Genomic DNA, 24,109 nt, shown 5'->3' on the forward strand with positions numbered 1-24,109 from the left:
CCAATGCAACACCTGACAAGTTGTTCTTTCTCTCTGTGTTTTCTCAGACTCTCACAATCACACTCATACATAAAGCCATAATGTATAGTATAAAATAATAACCAGTCCTTAATACAAAGAATGTATAATCTTAATTCTTAGACAATAGAACCATACCTGCAATAGTATTATGAAAAGACAGGACAGGAACACATCAGTCTCCAATGCACCACCTGACAAGTTGTTCTACACAGGAGCATGAAGAAAGGTAAAACACATATCCTGTCTCACATCCCCAATACATTGCTAGGTACTTTCAGTGTTGATAGTAGCAAAATACAACAACTCATGTACAAAACCACTGCAACACAAACAAGTTACAACGTAAAATCGCCTTAGAGGGCAAAAACTACATCCCCCATAATGCAACACCATCACTAGTCGGCAGCTCAGCTAGCCGTCTGCATCACAGAAAGAAAGTCATGCTAGCTAGCAACACTTTTAGCACTCTGTAACTATATTAATAACAACAATAAAACTCTGAAAGTTACGTGTTTCGATAGTCTCACATCCCCTTATAACAATATCTACAGCATTAACCTTGGGACGTTTTATTTATTTCACGTTACGGACTTCTACAAAGGAGTAATCTGCAACCCGTACCTTTCTCTCTCAGTGTTTTCTCAGACTGAGGAGAGCGGGATCTATGGGTAGTACCAGGGTGTTAGTAGGTGACGTAAGCACCCAGATAAAATAAAATACATTTAATGAAACAAAACCTGAAGATGTTAACATCATTCAGTTACTGTAGCTGCCTACCTAACATCAACAGGCATCACCAGTAGCGCAACAATTAAAATTAGAAACCAAAAGTAAAGTTCCTGGCGATCTGACTCCCCCCTTCTGTCTGAACTTGGAATATTCCTGTTCGCGGGCTTTGGCCACTGACCCTCAACCTGATTGTTCTGTTCTGCGTTGTGTACTATTCTAATAATTTGAAGTTTGCTGGAATAACCATTTTAACTCTACTACAAAGGGACACCATCAAGGTCATCGTTATTGTGTGCGTGTTGCGCAGATGGGCAGACATTAAGCCTTTAATTCCTTGACATGCCTTAATTCCTAAATAAATAATTGAACCAATGCATCACATCCAAAAGTGAGAACGTTCTTCAGCAGTGCAAGGTTACCTGATGGAATAAAAGTTGGTCTTATGACCATTTTAAGTGCATTCATAATCTATTATTCAACCAAGCTTACAATTTGGCAATCACAAATAACTATGTAACAATTTTAACCATAACTGTTTATTCATGTGTCTAAAAATGTTTAATTGATGGTTAAAGCAATTGACCCATTGTCAAATACACTGTTAAATGATTTAACAATGTATTTCTTTTTTTGATGTTAACCATTTACCCATTTTTGCCAATGCGCTCATAAGCTTCCATGAATTTGAAACAAGAGCTTGACCTGGGCCTGGGAATCAGACTCCAAAGCTCTTTGCACAGCCGGAAGTTGGCACTCAGTGCATGAAAATGGAGGAGGTTTTCTCTTGGTGCCTTCAGGAGTTGCCGAAGTTGTCCACAGAATTGTCCGGGTCACAACATCAGTGGTGAAAAGCAAATTGGAGAAGGGCTTTAAATTCCGTATGTCGTCTTATTTAACTGATTACAAAGGTATGTATACTTAACATTATTAGCCAACTAGATAGCTAGCTAGCTATTTTGGATAACTCAGTACTTTCCAGCAGCGATAGCGCGTTAGCCAGCTCGCTAAAGTAGTACACAAAATAACCAAAGTTAACTTACAGTACTACCTGGTGATCTAAGCAGAGTTGTGTCAATGAGGAGGTCGGTTCTCAGTTGGCTAACACATGTCACAGGGTTTGTGCAGGCTGAAATATGGTGTGTTGGGATGCTATCAGCAGTGCTGTAAACTAAAGTACCGGTATTTAAAGATGCACTCCAGGATCTTAAGCACAACAGATTTGTAGTATATAGTACGAATAGGATTCATAACATATCATATGCATTGCACCAAAAAATATAATAATGAATGATGTAACATATCATACGAAATAGATGACGTAGTACACAATTTGATGCCGTAGTACACAAAAAACAGGGACCACTTTTGGCTCATGAGCACCACTTTCAAAACTGCTGACTGAAATTATACAAAAGTTTGAGAGTGCATGTTTAAGTAAAAATACTTTAAATACTTAAGTTGTTTTTTGGGGTATCTGCACTTTACTACTTATACTTTTCCTCTACCACAGTTCTAAATAAAATGTATTTTTACTCAGTACATTTTCCCTGACACCCACAAGTACTCATTACATTTTGAATGCTTAGCAGGACAGGAAAATGGTCCAATTCACACAGTTATCAAGAAAACATCTCTGGTCATCCCTACTGCATGTGGTTGACTCACTAAACACAAATGCTTTGTTTGAAAATTATGTCTGAGTGTTGGAGTGTGACCCTGGCATGCCATAATATTGTGCCTTCTGGTTTGCTTTATATAAGGAATGTGACATTTATACTTTTACTTTTGATAATTAAGTATATTTAAAACCAAATACTTTTAGACTTTTACTCAAGGAGTATTTTATTGGGTGACTTTTACTTCAGTCATTTTTGATGATCTTTACTTTTACTCAAGTATGACAATTGGGTACTTTTTCCACCACTGGCTATCGGTAGACTGTAATTACAACTTCATTATAAGTACTGAAATCCTGTGTAACACCAAGTAATTAAATTGTACTTATGCAGATATTACAGGTACTCTGTGGTTTACTAGTGTATTTAATCTCCCACTTGGATCTCGTTTCCACAAGCTTTAAATTGAGGGCCAGGTTGTAAGGAGGGTAATGTACTGGATAAGTACACATTAATTACAAGTAAGTACCCCTCAAAATACACTTAATCTTAACTAGCTAAATCCTGCGTAACAACTAGTGATTACATTGTACTTAGGCAAACAATACATATGTTTTGAAATAGTGTCTTTTTCCTCATCTGGGATGAGACTCGTATGAAATCTGTTTTCGTAAACTCAACCAAGTTAAACCAGATCATCCGCTTTAATTTGGGGACAAGTGCTAGAGATATGTTTTGAACAGCACACATTCATGGTTCAGTAATTGGAGCCTGTTGAGCATAGACTATAATTTCTCAGACACCCAGCGCACAGTTGTTAATGAATTTGATGCAACTGAGAAGAAGCAAAACACTCATTTTGTGAATTTAATGGGAACCTGCCCATTTGTAACTAGAATGGTGACAAGAGTTTGTTGTTACACTTCTGTAATTACAAACTGCAATTACTACCAGGTGCATGTTGTTATCACATTGTAACTGTGAGTTGTTACAGTTAACTACAATACTTGTTACAGCGTAATTACACATGTAATTACTCTGTAAAAGGACCCCTTAAAGGGAAGTGTTACCAAGTTGTTCTATATAATGTGGAAATAAACATATCTCATATCTCACACTTACAAACTAAACATTTATGTGTGCACATTGTACAAGCAATTGGCGAGAGAGAGCCTCTACTATCACATTCATGTATACATATCCACTGGGCACACACTGGTTGAATCAACGTTGTTTTTCACGTCACCAAGGTGGAATAGACGTTGAATTTACGTCTGTGCCCAGTGGGTATAGGTCGACATGAATTGCGGCAAAGTTGGTTCCTGTTCGTCACATCTTTGGTCACGTTCGCGTGGGTAAAACAAAAATACCCTAATTGTTTCACAATAGAGCCTCCGACAATGTAGGCTATATGACTGCAGGATGAAGTTGCTGAAGAGCAACTGCAGAAACTTGCAGTCTACTGTAGTCAACACCTAATGACCTTTGATCACATGATGTTTGTTAATAAGCGCATGCAGTCGATATGTAGGATCAAGTCGGAACAGTTCATCCCCATAATGCAACACACATTGAAAGGCGGTGAACAATGGTCACCGACTTGACAAAAGTGATCTGCTCGAACGTACCCTGTGCGTCCGATTCGTTTGACGGCATGCACATGCGCAGTTCAGCACGACAGACCGATAGATCCGATTACGTGTTTCTGCTTTCACAGTGTCCTGTTTAACTATCCTTCCTATTGCTTGCGCCGGAGGACCGACACCGCTAGAGTAACATAGCCAGTCTGTCTGTATTGCGGCGTGTGCATGCAACTGTACGAGCGGCGCCTTCAAGCCAATTCATTCTGCAACCCATAAAACATACAAGAGGCGCTCTTTGCTTTTAAATTGAACGGAGGACGAGCACCTCTTTCATGGAACTGAAAGCTTCCCTTTCAATTGCAACACTACTGTAAGTATTGACGTGCTTCTCAGTGTGACAGATGGTATGCTTGGGTTCCGGGTGTGTTTATTTCATGTTTTTTTGTAGACGGCTTACAAACATGGCTCTTGCAGTTTCTGAAATGTAGTCAACCCTATTTTAATAAAAATGTGCACCTTGTTTAAGTACACGGGACTGACGTTATCGTGTAGTGTTTGGCTGTCGTGCGTGCTAGTTGCGAATATACAGTGTAGTACAGTGAAGATCCAGGGAGACCGCATGTGCAGAGCCGCAGTTTAATGAAAGGGACACATTGTAACGTTCTTTTGGCGGGGAACTACACGATTAGTTGACAGAATGGGTTAATTGTTCAGTTTAGCGGTGTCAGTTGAACAGTTCGCTTGGTGAGAAACATATGAGATTTTCTCTCGATTTCGTATTTGAAGCAGGCTACCAAGCCACGATCCGTTTTTGACCTGTAATAAGATGGCATTTGAAAAGCCACAGTCATGGCGTTTGAACACAATTAGATACGATTCAAAATGGAGCCAAGTTTCCCCTGAATAAAACGAAAGCACCAAATTGAAATGTGGTAGGTTACATTGCTAAGTTGTGTGCCAGGCTATTGTAGCCCATGAACAACCTGCCGTATGGGTTTTCAGTAGGACACTTATTTAGGTTAAATCACAGCATGGCTGGGCGTTGTGGTCAACAATTTGATATAAATGAATAATGTATAGCCTATAATATAGGCTACAGTATTGGTTCAAGAAATGTGTGTTCTTGTTGAATTATATACTGTATTTGGTACTAATGGGTGCACTTTTGATTTGGTTTTAAGAACAAAATATTGACACAAAAGTGTTGAAAAGAGGGACAAAGTACTGTTGTTTAGACTGATTCGCCTCATGATTTGTCAACTCGTGCACAATTAATCTGTGCTTCAGTCGGATCAACTGTAGCCTATTGATAACAACTACAGCTGCAGGTAGTCTAGAGAAGCCTATGCAACGAAGCGGTCATGTATTTATTTGTGTTAAGAAAAAATGTAAATGTGATCAAATTTGGTTTATAATTTCGGATGGCTAGCCTACCAAGACCTTTTCAATCCACCATTGCCTGGAGTTAATCAATCAACACAATAGTGATGACATACTGCGTGAGTAACTTTTTAATTACTGATGCAAAGGACTACACAATGCAACCCTGTATAAAGCAAGCTCAGCCCTGTTAGTTCTGTTGTTCAAAGGCAGTTGTTGTCTCCTTGTATGTGTAAAGGATCCCATGTTAGTTTAATTTTAAAATACAATTCAAGGTTGCTGCAGTTTAACAGGGTTTTAATGTTTTCATCCTCCCAGAAAAAACAAACGTGAACTGATTCGAAAAATTCTGGTCCCATCATAGCCCATATAAAACCGTTTTTACATCTGATGTATTAGTATGTCATACCCTACAACTAGGGTCTGGAGTTTTCCCTGGTTCAGGTAGTCTACCAGATCAAGAAAAACTCTGGTCCCTAGGAAAAACAATTCCCACCGCCCCTCTCCAACCACTCTGGGATGCCACCTCTGAAATCACCACATAATGTTACAAATAAAGTAACATATCCTATAAGTACGGCAGTGTTTCCCCTAGGATTTTTTTCAGTAGCGGGGGTGGAGTCTTCCTGGGTCATACATCTATATATACAAAAATATGTGGACATTTAAATGGAGTTGGTCTCCCCTATGCTGCTATAATAGCCTCCAATCTTCTGGGAAGGCTTTCCACTAGATGTTGGAACATTGCTGTAGGGACTTGCTTCCATTCAGTCACAAGAGCATTAGTGAGGTCGGGCACTGATGTTGGGCAATTAGGTCTGGCTCGAAGTCGGCGTTCCAATTCATCCCAAAGGTGTTTGATGGGGTCAAGTTCTTCCACACCGATCTCAATAAACCATTTCTGTATGGACCTCGCTTTGTGCACGGGGGCACTGTCATGCTGAAACAGTGCTGGTGTTGTGTGACAACTGCACATTTTAGAGTGGCCTTTTATTGTCCCCAGCACAAGGTGCACCTGTGTAATAATCATGCCATTTAATCAGCTTCTTGATATGCCACATCTGTCAGATGGATGGATTATCTTGGCAAAGGAGAATTTCTCACTAACAGGGATGTAAACAAATTTGTGCACAAAATACAAGAGAAACAAGCTTTTTGTGCATATTGGAACATTTTGGGGAGCTTTTATTTCAGCTCATGAAACATTTCTATTCAGTGTAATAAAAAATGGAATGTAAATAAGTATTCAAACCCTTTGTTATGGCAAGCCTAAATAATGTATGTTCTGGGGTAAAAATGTGCTTAACAAGTCACATAATAAGTTGCATGGATTCACTTGAGTGACTACTGAATCTATGTACCCCACACATACAATTATCTGTAAGGTCCCTCAGTTGAGCAGTGAATTTCAAACACAGATTCAACCACAAAGAACCACAAAGACCAGGGAGGTTTTCCAATGCCTCGCAAAGAAGGGCACATATTGGTAGATGGTTAAAAATCCACAAAAAGCAGACATTGAATTAGGGCTGACCCCATTTAGTCGACTGGTCGATTGTTTGGTCGATATCCTGTTGGTCGACCGAGATTCCTTTAGTCGAGCAGTAGCAAAAAAATAAATAAATCATTGTGTACAAGACACCTGCCTGATTCATGCCTGTCTGAGTGGACTGCTCCATTGTGGAGGCTGTGGGGATGGCACAGTCCATCAGTCTAAGACATGTTCTACTGAAATTGTATATGTTTATATTATGTAAGAACAATGGTGCAACACAAATAAAAAATATTATTTTATAACAAATGCGCTTTCTCCTACTTTGGATAGTTGTCGCTGTCCGCGGTTCTGAAACACATCGGTGCGCTGTTGAATTGATGCCTTTTCGTAGACCATGTTGCTAAGTTCATAATAGCAAAGTTAACCAGCATATTGGTGTAGAGAACAATGCGGCGGAGTTAAGAGACAAGAAAATAGCCCTTGCCTTAATTGTCTAAGAAAAGTGAGGAGAGGAAACCACAACTTAATTAGGTCTATAATCAGTAGCCTAATTGTTAAATGTGCCTGGCTTTATAAATCATCCATATATATCTACAGAAATAAGACAGATCCTGCTTCTGTTGCCTGTTTGACTGCTTGTTTAATAGCCTACTGATTCCATCAGCACCAAACCTCAAGCAACCACATGTCTGATTTAACAATTTCACAAATTCTGATTTAAAACAAAATCTTTGCTATGCTGTAATAAAAGCTTTACAAACCAGCCTCTCTGGTATGATTTATAATTTATTTTTAGTGTTGTTTACACTGTTGCAAATGGTCAGAAATTATATTAATAATAATAACCCTCCTTTTCCTTGAGCTCCTTCTTGTTATTATTACTATTATTATTATGATCATAATTATAATAATAAGTAATGTCATTATAATTAGTAGGCTTAGTATAGCAGCCTTGTATAGCCACCATAGAGCTGAGCTGTAGGCCTAAGAGCGCATCCTGATTTCTCTTAATACTATAACTTACTTAGGCCTATATTTCAATTAGAGGTCGACCGATTAATCGGAATGGCCGATTAATTAGGGCCGATTTCAAGTTTTCATAACAATCGGAAATCGGTATTTTGAATGCTGATTTGGCCAATTTTAATTTTTTTGTAGACCTTTATTTAACAAGGCAAGTCAGTTAAGAACACATTCTTATTTTCAATGACGGCCTTGGAACGGTGGGTTAACTGCCTTGTTCAGGGGCTGAACGACAGATTTTTACCTTGTCAGCTCGGGGATTCAATCTTGCAACCTTACGGTTAACTAGTCCAACGCTCTAACCACCTGCTTTACATTGCACTCCACGAGGAGCCTGCCTGTTACGCGAATGCAGTAAGAAGCCAAGGTAAGTTGCTAGCTAGCATTAAACTTATCTTATAAAAAACAATCAATCAATCATAATCACTAGTTAACTACACATGGTTGATCATATTACTAGTTTATCTAGCCTGTCCTGCGTTGCATATAATCGCTTAGGTACACGTTGCTCCAACCATAAACATCAATGCCTTAAAATCAATACACAAGTATATATTTTTTAACCTGCATATTTAGTTAATATTAATATTTATTTTAACTAGGGAAAATGTGTCACCTCTGCAACAGATTCAGGGTATATGCAGCAGTTTGGGCCGCCTGGCTAGTTGCGAACTGTGTGAATACTATTTCTTCCTAACAAAGACAGCCAACTTCGCCAAACGGGGGATGATTTAACAAAAGCGCATCGGCGAAAAAAGCACAATCGTTGCACGACTGTACCTAACCATCAACATCAATGCCTTTCTTAAAATCAATAGAAATCAAGGTTAGCAGGCAATATTAACCAGGTGAAATTCTGTCATTTTGCGTTCATTGCACGCAGAGTCAGGGTATATGCAACAGTTTGGGCCGCCTGGCTTGTTGCGAACTAATTTGCCAGAATTTTGCGTAATTATGACATAACATTGAAGGTTGTGCAATGTAACAGCAATATTTAGACTTAGGGATGCCACCCGTTAGATAAAATACGGAACGGTTCCGTATTTCACTGACAGGAAAAACGTTTTGTTTTTGAAATGATAGTTTCCGGATTCAACCATATTAATGACCTAAGGCTCGTATTTCTGTGTGTTATTATGTTATAATTAAGTCTATGATTTGATAGAGCAGTCTGACTGAGCGATGGTAGGCAGCAGCAGGCTCGTAAGCGTTCATTCAAACAGCACTTTCGAGCGTTTGCCAGCAGCCCTTCGCAATGCATTGCGCTGTTTATGACTTCAAGCCTGTCAACGCCCAAGATTAGGCTGGTGTAACCGATGTGAAATGGCTAGCTAGTTAGCCGGGTGCGCGCTAATAGCGTTTGAAACGTCACTCGCTCTGAGACTTGGAGTAATTTTTCCCCTTCCTCTACATGGGTAACGCTGCTTCGAGGGTGGCTGTTGTCGATGTGTTCCTGGTTCGAGCCCAGGTAGGAGCGAGGAGAGGGACGGAAGCTATACTGTCAATACTAAAGTGCCTATAAGAACATCCAATAGTCAGAGGTATATGAAATACAAATCGTATCGAGAGAAAGAGTCCTATAATTCCTATAATAACTACAACCTAAAACTTCTTACCTGGGAATATTGAAGACTCATGTTAAAAGGAACCACCAGCTTTCATATGTTCTCATGTTCTGAGCAAGGAACTTAAACATTAGCTTTTTTACATGGCACATATTGCACTTTTACTTTATTCTCCAACACTTTGTTTTTGCATTATTTAAACCAAATTGAACATGTTTCATTATTTATTTGAGGCTAAATCGATTTTATTGATGTATTATATTAAGTTAAAATAAATGTTTGTTCAGTATTGTTGTAATTGTCATTATTACAATAAATAAATAAAAAAATTGTCAAATTAATCGGTATTGCTTGCTGTTTGGGGTTTTAGGCTGGGTTTCTGTACAGCACTTTTGAGATTTCAGCTGATGTACGAAGGGCTATATAAATAAATTTGATTTGATTTGATTATTGGCTTTTTTTTGGTCCTCCAATAATTGGTATTGGTATCGGCGTTGAAAAATCATAATCGGTCGACCTCTAATTTCAATACTTATATAGGCTACTGTATCAATCAATCATTTATTCGTATATGTCATGACACAGCATATGAGTCATTCATGATTTGAAATGCAATCAAGCATTTTAGTTTTAAAATAACAAAGTGACCATTGAATAATTAGCATAAACAATTCCATTTCAGGGATTGCATTCACAAATTAATGCGACTGTTTTTAGTCTTTGCTGTAATAATGACTTTACCTTAAAACAAAAAAAAATGTATAACAGACACACTGGTATTGTATTTAGTGTTGTTTACATTGTTCCAAACGGTCAGAAAAATTATATTGTAATCTAACATTACCTGTTTGGCCCACATAATATATATGCAGCGCTTGCTCCTTACCTTCTTTTTCTTGATCTCAAGTATTTTCCACAACTAGTCAAATGTATTCCACACATCTGACTTCCCCTTTACCTCCTGAGCAACCAGTAAACATTCTCCTGTTTCGAGTTTATTTCTCACGTCCTCTGCGTCCATTTTGATATGACATCTTTTGCGATGTTCAGAGTCTGGTATAACCAATTTATTGATGTGATTATGATATGCTATAGGTCAGTTCCTATTTGTCACGTGCATGCAATGCAATCATGTGCCACTTAAAGAGAGCAAGGCATGTTTTTCCAAAACAAATTAGGGATTTCGGTAACATCACTTTTCAGTCAGAAATGGCTGTAATTACAGTGTATTTGGAAAGTATTCAGACCCCTTCCCATTTTGTTACGTTACAGCCTTATTCTATAATTGATAAAATAGAAAATGTTCCTAATCAATCTACAGAAAATACCCCATAATGACAAATCGAAAACTGTTTAGAAATGTTTGCAAATTTATAAAAAACAGAAATACCTTATTTACATAAGTATTCAGACCCTTTGCTATGAGACTCAAAATTGAGCTCAGATGCATCCTGTTTCCATTTATCATCCTTGAGATGTTTCTACAACTTCATTGGAGTCCAACTGTGGTAAATTCAATTGATTGGACATGTTTTGGAGAGGCACACACCTGTCTATATAAGGTCCCACTGTTGACAGTGCATGTCAGAGCAAAAACCAAGCCATGAGGTCGAAGGAATTGTCTGTAGAGCGCCGAGACAGGATTGTGTTGGCACAGATCTGGGGAAGGCTACCAAGACAATTTGGAAGAATTGAAGGTCCCCAAGAACACAGTGGCCTCCATCATTCTTAAATGGAAGAAGTTTGGAAACACCAAGACTCTTCCTAGAGCTGTCCGCCCGGCCAAACTGAGCAATCGGGGGAGAAGGGCATTGGTCAGAGAGGTCACCAAGAACCCTGTGGTCACTCTGACAGAGCTTTAGAGTTCCTCTGTGGAGATGGGAGAACCTTCCAGAAGGACAACCATCTCTGCAGCACACCATCAATCAGGCGTTTATGGTAGAGTCGCCAGACGGAAGCCATTCCTCAGTAAAATGGCACATGAAAGCCCACTTGGAGTTTGCCAAAAAGACCCAAAAGGACTCTCAAACCATGAGAAACAAGATTCTCTGGTCTGATGAGAATGCCAAGCGTCACGTCTGGAGGAAACCTGGCTCATCCCTACGGTGAAGCATGGTGGTGGCAGCATGCTGTGGGGGTGTTTTTCAGCGGCAGGGACTGCGAGACTAGTCAGGATTGAGGGAAAGATGAACAGAGGAAAGTATAAAGAGATCCTTGATGAAAATCTGATCCTTGATGAAAATCCTGAGTGTTCAGAACCTCCAACTGGGGGCGAAGGTTCACCTTCCAACAGGTCAACGACCCTAAGCACACAGCTAAGACAACGCAGGAGTGGCTTCGGTACAAGTGTTTGAATGTCCTTGAGTGGCCCAGCCAGAGCCCGGACTTGAACCCGATCGAACATCTCTGGAGAGACCTGAAAATAGCTGTGCAGCAACGCTCACCATCCAACCTGACAGAGCTTGAGAGGATCTGCAGAGGAGAATTGGAGAAACTCCTAAGACTCGAGGCTGTAATCGCTGCCAAAGGTGCTTCAACAAAGTACTGAGTAAAGGGTCTGAATACTTATGTAAATGTAATATTTCAGTCTTTTATATTTAATACATTTGCAAAACATTTTGCACCTGTTTTTGCTTTGTAATTATGGGATGTTGTGTGTAGATTGAGGTGAAAAAAACTATTTAAACTATTTCAGAAGAAGGCTGTGACGTAGCAAAATCTTGAAAAAGTCAAGGGCTTTGAATTCTTTCCGAATGCATTGTATGTTGCAGCTTCAGAAACACATTCTGTTTTGGTCGCTGCGAAGGGAAGAGAGAGAAACAGCGTGTGCTAGTCACACAGTCACTCGCTGTCTTTTTTTTTTAAACATAGCGCAGCAAGTCTGAGTCAGGCCCGGCACTGTCACATCAATTGCAGTCGGATTCAGTCTAGTCATTTGTGTGTCTTAATTATCAAACAGATCGCTTAAAGCATCAGACAAGCTCAGTGCATATAGTTGATTTTATTAAAACACATAGGATGTATCTATATATGGAAAAATACACATTTAGAAATGTAGACCAATCGATTGGTTGAAAGAACAGACAACTCTTGGTCCATGTAGGACATCCCTACATTGAATATCCATTTTGAGCATGGTGAAGTTATTATTTACAATTTGGATGGTGTATCAATGCACCTAGTAACTACAAAGATACAGGTGTCCTTCTTAACTCAGTTGCCGGAGAGTAAGTCAACCGCTCAGGGTAAGCATTGTAAGTAAGCATTTCACCTGTTGTAGTCGGCGCATGTGACAAATAAAATTTGATTTCCCCATGAGGCCAGTGGTGACTTTAAAACAGAGTTTTATGGCTGTGATTGGAGAAAACTGAGGATGTATCAACAACATTGTAGTTACTCCACAATACTAACCTAATTGACAGAATGTAAAGAAGGAAGCCTGTACAGAATAAAATATTCCAAAACATGTATCCTGTTTGCAACAAGGCACTTAAGTAATACTGCAAAAAATATGCTTAACTTGTCCTGAATGCAAAGTGTTATTTTTGCGGAAAATCCAATACAACACATTACTGAGTACCACTCTCCGTATGTTCAAGCATAGTGGTGGCTGCATTATGTTATGGGTATGCTTGTAATTGTTAAGGACTGTGGAGTTTCAGGCTAAAAAATAAACGGAATGGAGCTAAGCACAAGTAAAATCCTAGAGGAAAACCCGTTTCATTCTGCTTTCCACCAGACACTGTGTAACAGCTGTCGTACGTAGTAGACCAAGGCGCAGCGGGTTGAGTGCTCATTTTAACTTTTATTGAACACTTAAATAACAAAACAAGAAAACGAACGTACGCACAGTATTGCAGGCTAAACACAGCAGTGCAAAAACAACTTCCCACAAAAGACAGAAAAAAGGGCTACCTAAGTATGACTCCCAATCAGCAACAACGATGTACAGCTGTTCCTGATTGAGAGCCATACCAGGCCAACAAAGAAATATACAACATAGAAATACAAAACATAGAACAATACCCAAAAACCCCGGAACACATAAAACATATCATGACAAAAAATGTCAAAATATTCCATTACCGTACTTCGAAGCATGTCAAACGCTGTTTAAAATCAATTTTTTCTCGTAAAATAGCAATAATATTCCAACCGGGAGACGTTGTATCCGTTCAAACACTGAAAGAAGAAAAATGGAGTCGTCACATGCACGCGCGCACCAGTGTCATTGTTCTCAGAACGACCACTTTCCAAAACCCCTACTGTTTTTCGCCCAGGGACTGCAGAGTTATCATTCCACGTTCTGGCGCCTTCTGAGAGCCTATGGGAGCCTTAGAAAATGTCACGTTACAGCAGAGATCCTATATTTTCGATAAAGAGGCTACAGAAGGCCAAGAAATGGTCAGACAGGGCACTTCCCATATAGAATCTTCTCAGGTTTTGGCCTGCCATATGAGTTCTGTTATACTCACAGACACCATTCAAACAGTTTTAGAACCTTTAGGGTATTTTCTATCCAAATCAAATAATTTAATGCATATTCTAGTTTCTGGGCAGGAGTAATAACCAGATTAAATCGGGTACGTTTTTTATCCGGCCGTGAAAATACTGCCCCCTATCCTAAACAGGTTAAGCCTCAGCCCCACCAGTCTCTTTAAGGATTCACAGTGTAGTAAACAACCAAAGATTTCAAGACTAAAGGTGGTGAAAGTAGTAGTGAAATTAAACTTTATTTAGTCCTTGGCCTATATCCTAATCTGGTTTTGGTGCAGGTCATGTTGTTCTTCACATTAGGTAAACACATACTATATAAAAATCTGTTTATTTGTCACATGCACAGGATACAGAAGGTGTAAACAGTGCAGTGAAATGGTTACTTGCATAGTGGAGTCTTTTTGTTTAGACATGTAGCTAGCTATCTAAACAATTCATCATAATCCCAACTCTAATGCCGTGTTTAAAACAACGGGGAACAACAACAAAAAACTGACTGGGAAAAATCCTCCTACACAGATCATAGATGTAATGTTAGCTAGCCGAGCCAGCCAGCTGGTTAATTGTTTAACTAGCTAGCTACATGTCTAAACAAAAGGCTCCATGGATTGATGAGGAATTGAAAAACTGTATGGTCGAAAGAGATGAGGCAAAAGGAGTGGCTAATAAGTCTGGCTGCACATCTGATTGGCTTACTTACTGCAAATTGAGAAATGATGTGACTAAACTCAACAAAAAGAAGAACCTTTATTATGAAGCCAAGATCAATGATATAAAGAATGATGGGAAAAACTTTGGAGTACTTTAAATTAAATTATGGGCAGAAAGACAAATTCAACTCCATCTTTCATCGAATCAGATGGCTTATTCATCACAAAACCATTTGATGTTGGCAATTATTTTAATGATTATTTAATTGGCAAAGTGGGCAAACCTAGGCAGGAAATGCCAACAATGAACAGAGAGCAATTGTATTCATGCATAAAAACGAATAATGAAAGAAAAGCATTGCAAGTTTGAATTTTGTAAAGTTAGTGTGGGAGAGGTGGAAAAATTATTGTTATTTATCAATCAATAATGACAATTTAGATGGTATTGACAATTTAGATGGAAAGCTACTGAGGATGGTAGCTGACTCTATAGGCACTCCAATCTGTCATATGTTTAATCTGAGCCTAGAGGAAAGTCTATGTCCTCAGGCCTGGAGGGAAGTCAAAGTAATTCTGCTACCCAAGAGTGGTAAAGCGGCCTTTACTGGTTCTAACAACAGACCTATAAGCTTGCTGCCAGCTCTTAGCAAACTGTTGAAAAAATTGTGTTTGACCAAATACAATGCTATTTCTCTGTAAACAAATTAACAACAGACTTTCAGCATGCTTATAGAGAAGGGCACTCAACATGTACTGCACTGACACAAATGACTGATGATTAGTTGAAAGAAATCGATAATAAGAAGATTGTGGGAGCTGTACTGTTAAAATCAAATCAAATGTATTTGTCACATACACATGGTTAGCAGGTGTTAATACAAGTGTAGCGAAATGCTTGTGCTTCTAGTTCCGACCATGCAGTAATATCAAACAAGTAATATAACCTAACAATTCCACAACAACTACTTTATACACACAAGTGTAAAGGAATGAATACGAATATGTACATAAAAATATATAAATGAGTGATGGCCGAACAGCATAGGCAAGATGCAGTAGATGGTATAGAGTACAGTATATACATATGAGATGAGTAATGTAGGTTATGAAAACATTATATAAAGTGGCATTTTTTAAAGTGGCTAGTGATACATTACATCAAGATGGCAAGATGCAGTAGATGGTATAGAGTACAGTATATACATATGAGATGTATTTGTATGAACATATTCGTATTCATTCCTTTACACTTGTGTACAAGGTAGTTGTTGTGGAATTGGTAGATATTACTTGTTAGATATTACTGCATGGTCGGAACTAGAAGCACAAGCATTTCGCTACACTTGCATTAACACCTGCTAACCATGTGTATGTGACAAATAAATTTGATTTGATTTTGATTTGATGGCCTTGAGATAGAAGCTGTTTTTCGGTCTCTCGGTCCCCGCTTTGATGCACCTGTACTGACCTCGCCTTCTGGATGATAGCGGGGTGAACAGGCAGTGGCTCGGGTGGTTGTTGTCCTTGATGATCTTTTTGGCTTTCCTGTGACATCGGGTGGTGTAGGTGTCCTGGAGGGCAGGTAGTTTGCACCCGGTGATGCGTTGTGCAGACCTCACTACCCTCTGGAGAGCTTTCCGGTTATGGGCGGAGCAGCTGCCATACCAGGCGGTGATACAGCCCGACAGGATGCTCTCGATTGTGCATCTGTAAAAGTTTGAGTGTTTTTGGTGACAAGCCGAATTTCTTCACCCTCGTGAGGTTGAAGAGGCGCTGCTGTGCCTTCTTCACCACGCTGTCTGTGTGGGTGGACCATTTCAGTTTGTCCGTGATGTGTACGCCGAGGAACTTAAAACTCTCCACCCTCTCCACTACTGTCCCGTCAATGTAGATAGGGGGCTGCTCCCTCTGCTGTTTCCTGAAGTCCACGATCATCTCCTTTGTTTTGTTGACATTGAGTGCGAGGTTATTTTCCTGACACCACACTCCGAGGGCCCTCACCTCCTCCCTGTAGGCCGTCTCGTCGTTGTTAGTAATCAAGCCTACCGCTGTTAACTGTTAAACAGCCATCACTAACATTGAGTGGCTGCTACCAACATACTGACTCAACTCCAGCCACTTTATAATGGAAGAATTGATGTAAACAATTTATCATTAGCCACTTTATATTAAATAATGTTTACTTACCCTACATTACTCATCTCATATGTATACACTGTACGCTATACCATCTACTGGATCTTGCCATCTTGATGTAATTAAATGTATCACTAGCCACTTTAAACAATGCCACTTTATATAATGTTTTCATACCATACATTACTCATCTCATAATTGTAATCAGAGGGCTGATATAAATACTATGCATGCCAGTCTCTCTTGGCTAAGAGTTGAGGAGAGACTGACTGCATCACTTCTTCTTTTTATAACAAACATTAATGTGTTGAAAATCCCAAATTGTTTGCACAGTCAACTTACACACAACTCTGACACACACACTTATCCCACCAGACATGCCACCAGGGGTCTTTTCACAGTCCCCAAATCCAGAACAAATTCAAGATAGCGTACAGAATTATATAGAGCCCTTATTGCATGGAACCTCCTTCCATCTCATATTGCTCAAATAAACAAAATAAAATAAAATTGTATTAGTCACATGCGCCAAATACAACAGGTGTAGACTTTACAGTGAAATGCTTTCTTATGAGCCCCTAACCAACAATGCATTTAAAAAAACAGCAACAACAAAAATACAGATAAGAATAAGAAATAAAAGTAACAAGTAATTAAAGAGCAGCAGTAAAATAACAATAGCGAGATTTATTCAAGTGACTGCATAGATGATAACAACAGAGAGTAGCAGCGGTGTAAAGGGGGGGGTGCAATGCAAATCGTTTTGGTAGTCATTTGATTAGGTGTTCAAGAGTCTTTTATTACAACAATACTGAATGAACAATGATCACTTTTTTTTACTTAATATAATACATAAATACAATTTATTTAGTCTCAAATAAATAATGACACATGCTCAATTTGGTTTAAATAATTCAAAAACAGTGTTGGAGAAGAAAGTAAAAGTGCAATATGTGCCATGTAAAAAAACTCATGTTTAAGTTCCTTGCTCAGAACATATGAAAGCTGGTGGTTCAATATTCCCAGTTCTTCAATATTCCCAGTTAAGATGTTTTAGGTTGTAGTTATTATAGGGATTATGACGTGTCGACTATTTCTCTCTATACCATTTGTATTTCATATACCTTTGACTATTGGATGTTCTAATAGGCACTTTAGTATTGCCAGCCTAATCTCAGGAGTTGATAGGCTTGAAGTCATAAACAGCACTGTGATTCAAGCATTGATAAGAGCTGCTGGCAAACGCAGTAAAGTTTGAATGAATGCTTACGAGCCTGCTGCTGCCTACCACCGCTCAGTCAGACTGCTCTATCAAATATCAAATCATAGACTTAATTATAATATAATAAACACAGAAATACGGGCCTTTGGTCATTAATATGGTCAAATCCGGAAACTATCATTTAAAAAACAAAACTATTATTTCAGTGAAATATGGAATCATTCCTTATTTTATCGAACGGGTGGCATCCCTAAGTCTAAATATTGCTGTTACATTGCACAACCTTCAATGTTATGTCATAATTATGTAAAATTCTGGCAAATTAGTTTGCAATGAGCCAGGCGGCCCAAACTGTTGCATATACCCTGACTCAGCTTGCACTGAACGCAAGAGAAGTGACACAATTTCCCTAGTTAATATGGCCTGCTAACATGAATGTCTTTTAACTAAATATGCAGGTTTAAAAATATATACTTCTGTGTATTGATTTTAAGAAAGGCTTTGATGTTGATGGTTAGGTACACTTGTGCAAAGATTGTGCTTTTTTTGGCAATGCGCTTTTGTTGAAGTGGGCTGTGATTCAATGATAAATTAACAGCCACCGCATTAATTGTATGCAACGCAGGACATGCTAGTTAACCTAGTAATATCATCAACCATGTGTAGTTAACTAGTGATTATGTGAAGATTGATTTTATAAGATAAGTTTAATGCTAGCTAGAAACTTACCTTGGCTCCTTGCTGCACTCGCGTAACAGGTGGTCAGCCTGCCACGCAGTTTCCTCATGGATTGCAATGTAATCGGCCATAATCGGCATCTAAAAATGCAGATTACGATTGTTTTTAAAACTTGAAATCATCCCTAATTAATCGGCCATGCCAATTAAATTGGTCGACCTCTAGTTTAGAAGCCTCTTGGACCTAGACTTGGCGCTCCGGTACCGCTTGCCGTGTGGTAGCAGAGAGCAGAAAACCTGGTTTAAAAAAAACAGATAAAGCAACACCTCGCAGCACAACGCCCTATTTTACCCAGATAGTTTGTGTGTATGCATTGATATGTAGGCTACGTGTGCCTTTTAAAAAAATGTATGTAGTTCTGTCCTAGAGCTGTTCTTGTCTATTGATGTTCTGTATTATGTTTCATGTTTTGTGTGGACCCCAGGAAGAGTAGCTGCTACTTTTGCAACAGCTAATGTGGATCATAATAAAATACCAAATACCAGCTAACACCAGCTAGCTAGCTATAACATTATGCTTTAACTTGCAATTAAAATGACTTTCTGACTAAATTCATTCACTCGCCCTCTCCGGACCCTAGTGCTTTCCATCCCCCGTCCACTCTACATACGTCCCCAGAGGACAATGGTGTCATTACTCTATTAGCAGCCTTATGGTGACCTGGCTATGCTGTTCAACCATAAAATGACACTGATTGGTCTTGTCCTCATTCAATTCCATTACAGTCAGGCTATATACAGTATTTTCAAGAAAGCCAGAGAGCGACGAGAACCCTGATTTCCTACTGTTGACAAACCTTTTCACATTCTTTTCAATAAACCTTTACACTTTCCCTGTGTTTTCATTCAATCTCTGGGAGAAAATGTGCATCTATTTGTTTTGTTTCCTTGACCATCACAAGGCAAACAGGTTTGGTGACCACAGAAAGCCCCACTGTCTTCTCTCACTACTCTTACCACACCCTTCTCTGAGGCAGGCCCTTTGTAGATCTACAACACCAGTAGCGAGAAGCTCATGGCAAGCACAACGTTACAGATGTTGCAGCCACATGGTTCAGCCACAACGAGGCAAAATGTTCACACATGAACGCGTCGTCAATGTTGACTTTCAACAAACATCCTGGCAGCTTTGTTTTGCCGTAGCGTTTCAGAGATTGGGGCGGAATGGGTCACCGATATGTTTAAGCCTGGACCCAAAAATGCTTTTGGCCCCCTCCACTCTCCCATCCTTGACTGTCATATCACAGCAGAGCTTGCTGATAATCGCATTGGACCCGCTTCATGCTCATCATTAGATATTGTAGTAATGTTGTCACCAGAATTTTTACTTCGATACTCTATACTATCACTATACTCGATACCAAAACGATACCACAACAAATAAAATAAGGCATAAGTCTCAGAATGGCACTTGATCCAGACAGATAAACTCAGCTGCTGCTCTTTCCAATCGTTAGGTATCTTTTGAGTTCAGTATCATTACATTAAATTTTTTTAACGTACGTTTTTCAGACTGCTATGTATGTATTAATGAACCAATTATACAATCAATTTGACTACCAATCTAACTACATAACAACGTAATGGTGATAATTTATTTTGAATGGAAAATCTCAATTGATAAACTGGGTAAATCAAGATGTAGCCTAGGCCTATTCACAATACAGGTGAATGCATATTCAATAGGAGTGTGTGCATGCATTGAGTTATTAAGTTTGTTTTGGCTATTTAAATATATAGGTGAAATTAAATGAAACAATAATGTATGTTGATGCTAATGTTATGCTAATGCTAATAATAACAATGGCATAATATAATCAGTATGCTGTGGGCTATTGTCTTTTAACAGTTTAGTTCAATTCATTCTGATCAACCTAGCAATTACGACACACCCCTCACTATTGTCATTGGTTGCACTAATTGCACTGTTTGTCTACATAATCTGATTCAAGCATTCATGACATTACCCTGAAGAAGGCACAGTGATGCCAAACGGTTGGTGTTTTTTGACTCAATAAATTACTGGGAAGTCATTATATATGGAGAGTGCGACTCTCTTCAAATCAAATTTGATGGCAGGAAGCTTGGCCCCAGTGATATACTGGGCCGTACACACTACCCTTTGTAGTGCCTTGTGGTTGGAGGCCGAGCAGTTGCCATACCAAGCAGTGATGCAACCAGTCAGGATGCTCTTGATGGTGCAGCTGTAGAACTTTTTGAGCATTACAGGACCCATGCCAAATCTTTTCAGTCTCCTGAGGGGGAATAGGCTTTGTCGTGCTCTCTTTACAACTGTCTTGGTGTGTTTGGACCATGATAGTTTGTTGGCGACGTGGACACCAAGGAACTTGAAGCTCTCAACCTGCTCCTTTTCCTGTAGTCCACAATCATCTCCTTTGTCTTGATCACGCTGAGGGAGAGGTTGTTATCCTGGCACCACACAGCCAGGTCTCTGACCTCCTCCCTATAGGCTGTCTCATTGTTGAAGGTGATCAGGCCTACCACTGTTGTGTCTTCGACAAACTTAATGATGGTGTTGGAGTCGTGCCTGGCCATGCAATCATGAGTGAACAGGAAGTACAGGAGGAGACTGAGCATGCACCCATGAGGGGCCCCCGTGTTGAGGATCAGCGTGGAGGATGTGTTGTCAGGAAGTCCAGGATCCGGTTGCAGAGGGGGTGTTTAGTCCCAGGGTCCTTAGCTTAGTGATGAGTTTGGAGTGCACTATGGTGTTGAACGCTGAGCTGTAGTCAATGAATAGCATTCACACATAGGTGTTCCTTTTGTCCAGGTGGGAAAGGGCAGTGTGAAGTGCAATAGATATTGCATCATCTGAGGATCTGTTGGGGCAGTATGCAAATTGGAGTGGGTCTAGGGTTACTGGGATAATGGTGTTGTGAGCCATGACCAGCCTTTCAAAGCACTTCATGGCTACAGACGTGTGCTACGGGTCGGTAGTCATTTAGGCAGGTTACCTTAGTGTTCTTGGGTACAGGGGCTATGGTGGTCTGCTTGAAACATGTTGGTATTACAGACTCAGTCAGGGACAGGTTAAAAATGTCAGTGAAGACACTTGCTAGTTGGTCAACGCATGCTAGGAGTACACGTCCTTGTAATCCGTCTGGCCCTGCGGCCTTGGGAATATTGACCTGTTTAAAAGTCTTACTCCAATCGTATATGGAGAGCGTGATCACACAGTCGTCCGGAATAGCTGATGCTCTCATGCATGCTTCAGTGTTGCTTGCCTCGAAGTGAGCATAGAAGTAATTTAGCTTGTCTGGTAGGCTCTTGTCACTTGGCAGCTCGCGGCTGTGCTTCCCTTTGTAGTCTGTAATAGTTTGCGAGCCCTGCCAAATCCAACGAGCGTCGGAGCCGGTGAAGTACAATTCAGTCTTAGTCCTGTATAAACGCTTTGCCTGTTTGATGGTTCGTTGGAGGGCATATTGGGATTTCTAATAAGCTTTCGGGTTAGAGTCCCGCTCCTTGAAAGCAGCAGCTCTACCCTTTAGCTCAGTGTGGATGTTGCCTGTAATCCATGGCTTCTGGTTGGGGTATGTACGTGCAGTCACTGTGGGGACAACATCATCAATGCACTTATTGATGAAGCCATTGACTGATGTGTTGTACTCCTCAATGCCATCTGAAGAATCGCGGAACATATTCCAGTCTGTGCTAGAAAAACAGTCCTGTAGTTTAGCATCTGCGTCATCTCACCACTTCTTTATTGACCGAGTCACTGGTGCTTCCTGCTTTAGTTTTTGCTTGTAAGCAGGAATCAGGAGGATAGAATTATGGTCAGATTAGCCAAATGGAGGGCGAGGGAGAGTTTTGTGCAGTAAAGGTGGTCTAGAGTTTTTTTTTCTTCCTCTGGTTAAACATTTAACATGCTGGTACAAATTAGGTAAAAAGGATTTAAGTTTCCCTGCATTAAAGTCCCCGGGCACTAGGAGCTCTGCCTCTGGATGAGCGTTTTCCTGTTTGCTTATACAGCTCATTGAGTGCGGTCTTAGTGCCAGCATCGGTTTGTGGTGGTAAATGGCCAGCAATGAAGAATATAGATGAAAACTCAATTGGTAAATAGTGTGGTCTGCAGCTTATCATGAGATACTCTACCTCAGGCGAGCAAAACCTTGAGACTTCCTTACTATTAGATTTCGTGCACCAGCTGTTGTTTGCAAATATACACAGAAGATCACCCCTCGTCTTACCGGAGACGGCTGTTCTATCTTGCTGGTTCTGCGTAAAACCCGGCAGCTGTATGTTATTAATGTCGTCGTTGAGCCACGACTCGGTGAAACATAAGATATTACAGTTTTTAATGTCCTGTTGGTATGATATTAGTCTATTTTGTTATCCAATGATTAGACGTTGGCTAAAAGTACTGATGGTAGAAGCAGATTACCGACTCGCCGTCGGATCCTTACAAGGCACCCCGACCTACGTCCCTGATATCTGTCTCTTTCTCATGCGAATCACAGGGATTTGGACCTTGTCAGGTGCCTGAAGTAAATCCTTTGCGTCCGATTCATGACATTACCCTGAAGAAGGCACAGTGATGCCGAAACGTTGGTGGTTTTATACCCAATAAATTACTGGGAGATTATATATATGGAGTGTGCGACTCTCTTTGTTTTTATAACTTACAGTTTATTCACAGTTAGTCAGCACCACTACACTAAATAATTTTCTCCGGGTGTGCTCCAGCTCATGCGTTTTATTGTACTGATCAACAACATTTGCATAGAAGTAGCACACATTTTTATTAAACAAGCTGTCTCTATAACCAGTAATGATGTCATTCACGAGGCAAGAGGGGGGGATGCCTGTCGGAGCACAGTCAGTTCGCTGAGGCAATAGATAATCTTTGGGAGAGACATGAGAGAGAGAGTGAATAAATAACGTTTTTAGTTGCAATCAGCTTTGAAATTAGCATATTTTCCTTATGGTTTGCATCACAAACAAAGTAGTAGGGCAGTTAATTGATGTTAGCTTCAGCTGTCAGCTGGCAAGGAAAGTTGGCCTACAAAGCTGGAGGCAGTGTAAAGTGTTCTAGCCTGTATGTACATTGTTTTGCGAACAGTAATTAACAGTTTCAACATTTCTACATGCTGTAGAGTGTGATAACTTCTGTGCTTCATGACTGGGTAGTTAACATGATGCAGCCCAGACTCCCAGTGCAGGCTAGCAATGAGTAAGTGGAGCAGGCACAGTGCGCGCTATAATAAAGGGGGACATCGGCTGGCTTGATCCGTGAGACACATTTGACAGAAGTACCGGAAGTAACAATAATTCTAGTACCGAACTGTTTTTCATGTTCTAGTATCAAAAAAGTACCGAAGTTTCGGTATACCGTGCAACACTAATTTGTAATTATTATGAGACCAGTTTCACCCAGGGGCAGAGAAAAACCCCAACATCGGGTATATTTAGGGGTACATTTTTTGACCTCGTCTGT

At 39.9% G+C, this 24,109-nt stretch overlaps 1 protein-coding gene across 3 annotated transcripts in view; it reads left to right on the forward strand.

Annotated features, from left to right (window-relative positions):
- The first annotated feature begins 4,039 nt into the window (after window positions 1–4,039).
- The window catches only part of adarb1b (adenosine deaminase RNA specific B1b), a 181,238-nt gene continuing 161,168 nt past the window's right edge, over window positions 4,040–24,109 (forward strand). For all 3 annotated transcript variants that reach the window (XM_029703507.1, XM_029703513.1, XM_029703510.1), the window contains exon 1: window positions 4,040–4,319. The gene's annotated coding sequence lies outside the window, so the exon portion shown is untranslated. The remainder of the gene's footprint in view (window positions 4,320–24,109) is intronic.

The sequence above is a fragment of the Salmo trutta genome, chromosome 20 (assembly GCF_901001165.1).
Source record: "Salmo trutta chromosome 20, fSalTru1.1, whole genome shotgun sequence".
NCBI classification, from domain to species: Eukaryota; Metazoa; Chordata; class Actinopteri; order Salmoniformes; family Salmonidae; genus Salmo; species Salmo trutta.